Source organism: Panthera pardus, unplaced genomic scaffold, assembly GCF_024362965.1.
Source record: "Panthera pardus isolate Hobbes unplaced genomic scaffold, ASM2436296v1 HiC_scaffold_6, whole genome shotgun sequence".
Lineage (NCBI taxonomy): Eukaryota > Metazoa > Chordata > Mammalia > Carnivora > Felidae > Panthera > Panthera pardus.
In genome coordinates, this window is record NW_026526991.1 from 16,729,288 (window position 1) to 16,737,324 (window position 8,037).

The 8,037-nt window shown below is 45.8% G+C and overlaps 1 long non-coding RNA gene across 1 annotated transcript; it reads right to left on the bottom strand.

Annotated features, from left to right (window-relative positions):
* Positions 1-981: 981 nt before the first annotated feature.
* LOC109265279 (uncharacterized) lies at positions 982-5,032 on the bottom strand. Its single transcript, XR_002079092.2, has 3 exons — positions 4,663-5,032; positions 3,615-3,776; positions 982-1,147 (listed from the first exon to the last, which is right to left on the bottom strand). It is a non-coding gene; the product is annotated as an uncharacterized LOC109265279 (long non-coding RNA).
* Positions 5,033-8,037: the final 3,005 nt, after the last annotated feature.

Consider the following 8,037-nt stretch of genomic DNA (forward strand, 5'->3'; position numbering starts at 1 on the left):
CATTTGTGGCTTGGCACAAACAGCTTGGCAATTCCTCACAACGACTGAGCAATTTCACTCCAGGTACCTACGTACCCAAGAGAAATAAAAACATATGTTCAATCACAAATGCGTTCACAAATGGTCAGAGCAGCGCTATTCATAACAGCCAAAAAACAGAAACCATCCAAAGGCCCAATGGATGAATGAGTAAATCAATGTGGTCTTTCCATACAATGAAATATTATTCAGCCATAAAAAGGAATGAAGGACTGATTCGTGCTGCAACATGGATGAACTTTGCAAACATTATGCTAAGTGAAAGAAGGCAGTCACAGAAGAACACCTACTATATGATTCCAATTGATATGAAATGCCCATGGCTGGCAAAGCTACAGAGATGGAAAGTAGATTCGTGGTTGTGTAGGGCTTCAGGGAGGGGGACTGCTCATAGGGATAGTATTTCTCTGGGAGTTTATATAAATGCTCTAAAATGAACAGCAGCGATGGATGCACGGTTCTGTAAATATACTAAAAATGGCTGAAATGTACATTTTAAACAGATGAATTTTGTAGATCAATTATATCCCAACAAACCTGGGGGCTTTATTATGTTTATTTATTTTTTTAAAGACAGAGAGAGCGTGCGAGCAGGGGAAAGGCAGAGAGAGGGTGACACAGAATCCAAAGCAAGATCCAGGCTCTGAGCTGTTAGCACAGAGCCCGACGCGGGGCTGGAACCCCTGAAACTGTGAGATCACGACCTGAGCCAAAGTCAGATGCTTAACCGACTGAGCCACCCAGGTGCCTCCCCCCAAATAAAACTGTTTTTTTTTAAAAAAAAAGGACTCACCCAATGGGACCAAAACCTGGTTCTCCCTGCAGAGAGACCAGACCCACTGGCTAAAGAAACATTGCCATTCCTGAAAGGTGGGAAAGTAACCTTAGCCCCCTCTGATTTGGACCCCAGGCAGCAACCATATCTAGGACCCAACTCACGTTTGCAAAGAAGAAAGGGGTGTACATCCTGATGGAAGGTGAGAAAGGAGAATGTATTGTTCAGGGTCGGCTCATGTGGGTTCTCTGCACATGCTCCTGGGCCGTTCGCAGCCCGGGTGAAAGCAGCAAGCTCTCACTCTGTGGGAGGGACGTGCAATCACCTCGGTGGCTGCAGGGAAACATGATTGTACCCTAACGATAATTTTTTATTCTGCCATTATGAAGGTATATTGCCATGTCAGGAGGAATGAAGTAATGTTATTTAAAAGTTTGTTAGATTGATTAAACCTTTTAAATGTTTGAGGACGTCCATTTGCGCTCTTGCCCCTGTTCCTGAAACTATTAGGGCAGACCCGTCTACTGCGCACATTAGTGGCTGAGCTGGGACTACAATGGGGGATGAACCCCACTTGCAAGCCACCTCCCTAAATCAAGTTACCATGCTCTTCTTGCACCTCGATGTTAGAATAATCTCCAAACTGGTCTTTCTACTTCCCCCTCGTGCCACCCTGGCCCCACCACAGTCACCTGAAAAGATGACTATGGTCACCTTGACCTAAAAAGGTGATCACCTGGGGGCACCTGGATGGCTCAGTCGGTTGAGCTTCCGACTTCAGCTCAGGTCATGGTCTCACAGTTCCTGAGTTCAAGCCCCACGTTGGGCTCTGTGCTGGCAATGCGGAACCTGCTTTGGATTCTCTGTCTCTCTCTCTCTCTCTCTCTCTCTCTGCCCACCCCCCACTTGTGTTCTCTCAAAAATAAATAAATAAACATTTTTAAAAAAAAAGGTGATCACCTAAAGTGATCCTTTTAAAACATAAGTCAGATACAACCCCTCTGCTCAAAGCCCCAAAATGGTTAAAAGCCAGTGTCCTCACAACAGTGTGAGGAGGTGCCCTCCCCTGACCTTTTCCACACACTCCTGCTCACTCACACTTGCTCACTCACTCATCAACTCCACACATGCCTCTCTTTTTCTTTTTTTTTTAATGTTTATTTATTTTTGAGAGAGAGAGAGACAGAGTGCGAGCAGAGTTGGGGCAGAGAAAGAGAATCCAAAGCAGGCTCCAGGCTCTGGGGCTTGAACCCACGGACCGAGAGATCATGACCTGAGCCGAAGTCAGATGCCACACGTGCCTCTCCAATAGTCCTCAAACTCCCCCAGGCAGGCTCCTCCTCAGAGCCCTCGTACTCACTGTTTCCTCTACTTTTAACATTTTTCCCCCAGATGCAACAGGGCACACTCCCTCCATGGTTTCAAGTCCTTGGGTAAATATCTTCTTAGTGGGAACTGCCCTGACCACCTATTTAGGATCAAACTCTAGTAATTACCCTTCCTCCTTTCCCATTTTACTTTTCTTCCTACTACTTACCATCATCTATCACACTATATAATTTACAGATTTATTTCATTATCTGTCTCGCCTTTAAAAAGCAGGGAAGTTCCATAGAGTCTGATCCATTCACAGCTGTATCCACAGCACCTAGTAGGTATTTGAGAAGTCCTCAACGAATGGGTGAATGAATTAATGAATGAGTGGTGCTTTGCCTCAAAAGTAGCAGCTTCAACTTTTAAGGGCTGGGCAGAGACTGAAAATCCAGTCGGATCAAGAAGACCTTTTTCCAGGGTGAACAAACTGGGAGAGCTGATATCCTGGAAGGCAGGTGGGTGGGAGGACCCAGCAATGTCAAATGCCACCAGAAGCAGAGCAAGATAAACTCTGAACAGTGAAGCTGAATACAAGGGTGAGTACAAGGATCTGGCTTGAAGATTTCCCCATGAAAACATACTGCAGAAATATTAAGCGCCATTTTGGTTGTCGTGACTATTAACCACATTATTACTAAGTTCTCCGGTGAGATCTGAGCAATCTTACAGTAACAGTGGTGAAGAGTAGTGTTATCTGATGTAACTTTTTGCATCTTTCTATAAACAGCTGCAGAATGCCCAACTTCATGGTGATTCTAGGAAGCAAGCTCAGGTCATAGGACGCACATCTTATTATGGCACTGTATACATATTTATTCGTTATCATCGCTGCTTAAGTATGACTGGGAACATTGCAGAACACTGTTAGACATTTTGTGTCTTTTGTGTTCCTGTCAGCACAGTGTCAGGATTTAGGAAAGGATTGATCTGGAGTCATAAAGCACCTGAGTTGAAAAATCATCAATGATTGAAAACAATCCTGTGTGTCAGTCACCACTCCAGCTGCTTTCTGCTTTCACATGATAAATAAGGTAGCCTTCAGAACAAGCTAGTGAGGAAATATTATTATTCCAATATATGGCAAGAGCTCAGGCCATGAAGTCACACAGCCTGGGTTTTCATTGCTACTTACCAGTCATGTGTCCTTGGACATCCTTTTTAACCTGAGTCCTGTAATAACAGCATCTATCTTGTGGGAATAAAATGAGGATTAAAACAAAAGGATATGTATAAAGTTCTCAATGTAGTAAGTAGCAAGCTCTCAGAAAGTATTTTGTTATGACAATTAGTGATAATTGAACCTGAAAGAACCTGGCTAAGTAATTTGCCCCAAGTATCCTAGCTAGTAAATGAGAGAGTCTAGATTTGAACCCACCTCTTCCATGACCTAAATAATTCTTTCCCCAACTCATCATAGTCACCTCACCATATTTTCCAGTTGTGGGGGAGGGCATTCCTTGTTGAATATGAAAGTTACACAGCAAGCTGGGAGGGTCTTCTGCTCACAGTGATGTCAGGTCAGGCTTCAGTCCTCTGGGACCTCTACTGGACTAGCCCATCCAAAAGGGCTCGCCTGCATATCTGGTGCCTGCACAGGGATAATGCGTCACTGGGCTTACCAAAGATGCTGGGACAGCCACAAAATACAGCACCAAGTCACCAACTGCTGACTCTTCAGGAAAAGTCCTGCTGTACAGAACACATACACATTCCCACCACCACCCGTATCTCCGCTTTATGATAATACCTAAGGTGTCAACTCCTTGAAATTAAAAACTATTGTGCACTGGTCAATGCTGGCCCCCCAGAACTGCGACTAGGATGTGGCATAAGCTTAATAAATATTTGTGGATAAAGGCAGGGAAGGGGGAGATGGAAGAAGGGGAGACTAGAAGGGAGAGGGAGAGAGGGAATGAGGAAAGTCCTCCCAGGAATGTATGTTGGTATTTTAAAAAAATAGAAGGATATGTTTCTTTCCACTATGAGCCCTGCCTCTTGCGGGCCCATGTTCCACTTTTCAAACAAGGAGACCATCTCCTTCCTAACGTACCCCCAGAGAAAAGGACAGTGTCTCCCATGTGACGCATAGAAACCACCCTCTACCCCACCACCATCACTATTTTCCAGCTTGTCGATCAAAGCCAATGAGCACCAGAGCCTGACCAATCACTGTACAGCTTGACATTGCCCATCCCCATGGGACCCTCCCCCCAGCGGACTCGGTAAATTGCATCAGAACCTCAGGTAGAACCTGGCATCTGTATTTCTTAGAGCTCGTCAGTTGATTCCAATGCACAGCCAAGAAGCTGCAATTGAGAATGACAGCCACTTGTCTGGAGGATGGACAACTCTTGATTCACACACACACACACACACACACACACACACACACTTCAAAATCTAGCTCTTAGAGCCCACAGAGGTGTGTAGTCCCACTTCATCTGAACTCCTCTTAACATACCTTAGCTACCCACCTTCTTCTCCACATTTTAATTTTCATTCAGTTTGTACTTGTCATCTCTTCTGATGGTAAATTCCTGGAGGATAGGATTTTTCTTCCTCCACCCCGTGAGCACCTAAGAGCACCTGGCGTGTACTGACGCTCAGCCAGCTCCTGACTGCGTGAGCAAGCAGCAGGCCTGAAGGCAGGCAGGCACTTGGAGTGGAGGAGCTGGTCTCACAGAAAATCCTACAAGGATTTTCCTATACATCTTTGGCTTTTCTTCTCTGATTCTTCCTTTTCCTCTGCTCTGGCACTGGACATTCCTACCCATTTCCTGGCTCTCCGGCAAAGTGGGGAGATCCTGGCCCAGAACCCAATTTCTCAGCATTGGGCTGTGTCAACCCTGCTGAGAGGCTGCTGCTTTAAATAAATGCATCTGGGCATTTCAGACTTGCAGCACAGACCCACCTCGATCCTTGTTACAGCTTCAGATCATTTGAAGCGGCTCAAGAGGGAATGTGAAGGCCCAGACTCCCACAGAGAGGCAGCTAATAAGCTAAAGGGAAAGGAGAATGTCTAACTGAATGGGGGGCAACAGGGATCCTGGCCAAAATTCCCCATCGAAGACACAAAAATCAATTTTGAATGGATTTGGACAGACAGTCCTGCCAGGACATTCCAGTGGCGTCTAAACACCAGCGGTGGACGAGGAGAATGTGTGTTGTTCTGTAGGATCGCCTGGGCTGCCAGGGAACTTGATACCTCCAGCTTGGCCCTCTGTCCCCAGCCTCTGACACCCCTCCCCCTTCCAAAGACCCTCTGGCTGCCTGAGTCACTATAATATATCGCATTCCTCCCCCAAGGAGTAAGTCTACTGCTAGCCTCAGGATAAGCGGTTTCTTGCACTTTTGCTTCCTATTAGGCAGAGAAAATGAGTGGAGATGCCACAATTAGGCCCAGAGCCAGTAAACCAGGTAAAGCTTTTGGACTCAAAACTAAAATCACATGAAACCTAAGGAAAGAGCTTCTTCCTCCCTCCCCAGTTTCCACGTCTTGTTAGGCAGCCGAAGAACTGTGCCTACTCCCACCCTCCTGCGTGAACCACAGAAGGGTCACTATGCAAGGAAAGGCAAATGTGTTTGCTCTATGATGCAAACTCCAGTAGATTGATAGTGCCTGAGGGGAAGCAGCCTTCCCTGCGGCTCAGTGGAAAATTACAATTGATTAGTGATGTCTGCTAGGTGCCTGAAAATTACAGTTGATTAGTCATGTCTGCCATGTACCCGGAAAGGAGATTGTAGAGTGTTCACCTTGTTTTTGTCAACCTCCAGGGCAAGATCCAGGCTCCCCGCTAGTAGGAACGGAATTCCCACACGATGGTGACACTGGCACTGCTGTAGTAGGTAGTGTAGCTTGGGTGGGAAGTTGAAGCACAGCTGGTTCTCTTCCATGGGATGGGCTCTTCCTCTCTTTCCTTCATAACTGAGGAAATGAGATAACCCCCTTAGTTGGGGGCATCCTGCATCTCTGAGGACAAAGGCGGGGGAGGTGGAAGACAAGACATGGGTGGCTCTGGGAACATGAGCAAAGGGAATTCTCCAGACTCACATCCCAGCTTCCCGGTCAGAAAGAAGCCAGGGAAGAACAAGGGCTCAGGCTCTAGGGAGAGGTAACTTGCATTGCCATGCTTTTCTCCCACACCCCCCACCCCCCACTACAGACCTGGAGTACAACCTACAAGCTGGGGAAAGCCTTATTAAAGAAGAGTCCAACCAAAAAAAAAAATTTTTTTTTCCAAAGCCACAGTGAACCATGAATTGGACCTGAATGTAAAAAACAGCTTCTGTTTTGTTTGTTGGTTGGCCTGTTCTTTGCTTTTTCAAACAAAAACAATAACAAGAAGGCTGAACTGCAGTAACTTTGATGCTATCTGATAGCATTTGGCCCTGCTCCTACAACCTCCCTGCTTGTCTATGTCTGAGTAAAAACAAAATGCAAGTATGTTATCTGGGGTGGGAAGAAAGGCATGCATTCCCATTATCACATTAACAGATTAGACTCCAAGAGCAGGCCCCAAGGAAACATGGACAGGATGTGCACATTTCTACAGGGAGGGAAGAAGGTCAGAAAAGGCCAGACAAGGGGAGCCTGGATGGCTCAGTTGGTTAAGCATCTGACTCTTGATTTCAGCTCAGGTCATGATCTCACCATTCATGGGTACAAGCCCCGCATCAGGCTCTGCACCGACAGTACAGAGCTTGCTTGGGATTCTCTTTTTCCCTCTCTCTCTGCCCTTCCCCTGCTTGAGTGTTCTCTCTCTCTCAAAATAAATAAACATTAAAGAATATATTTAAAATTTTTTTAAAAAAGAAAGAAAGAAAATGCCTGATGAGAGGAAAGAGTCTGGTGCCTCGGTGTGGTGTTCTGAAAACAGGGGTCAATGAGGTGACAACTGACAGTAGGCTAGATGAGGAAGGGGCATACCTGGCCAAGAGATCTGAAAGAAGCCCAGATGAGACAGTCAGGTGGCACTTATGTCTCCATTTTATTGAGAAACAGCTCCAGATTCCCAATTTCTCAGCATGTTTCTGCCACGTCCCCATGTAACCCATTGCTGTTGAAAATAACCACTACTGGGGTGGCCTGTTAAAAAGATGTTAACTTGCTGCCTCTTCGTCAGAGATACAATAGCTTTCTTTATTGAAAAAATACATACACACACACAGCAGGGGAATTTGACCCACTAAGACCCCACAGAAAGACCTCTTTGGACAGTTAGAGTTTCAACCCGAGGTCTCTGGGCTTCAACAGACTCCTGGGAGCTTTGCTGAGACCTTTCTTAAGGTTTGGCAAGATTCAGTTTTCCTTCCATCAGGTATTTCCTACGTTACAAAAGGAAAAATTCTTAGCTTCTGTATTTAGAAATTTAATACCAATAAAAACAGGGCCGTTTTTACATGAAAGACGGAAAACCATCCTCAGGAGGCACCTCAGCTTTGGTCAGTCAGTCAGCAGGGTGTGCTGACCGCATGGCTTTCTCTCTGCACCACACTGAGCAAGGCACAGACAGAGGAGCTGAAGGCTTGGCCCCCGAGGGCAACAAGCAAATTCCCTTCATTCAACAGAAAGGAGCTGACTCCTTTCTATAAGCAAAGCATTGTGCTTTGGAAAAAGAAGCTCTATTAGACAAGGGCCCTATTTTCTGAAATATACACAAATAACTCTAGGAAATGGAAAAATGTGGTAGGAGTCATAAGACAGATTTAGAGAAAGTGCTCAGGACCATGAGTTAAGAGGGGAACAAGCTTCCAGCTGACGTAACCCAAAAAGACCCTGTGGAGAAGATGGCAGTTGAGTTAGGGATGGAAGGATTGGCTCCTCAGTGTGGGTTTCTCTCAGAAATGAG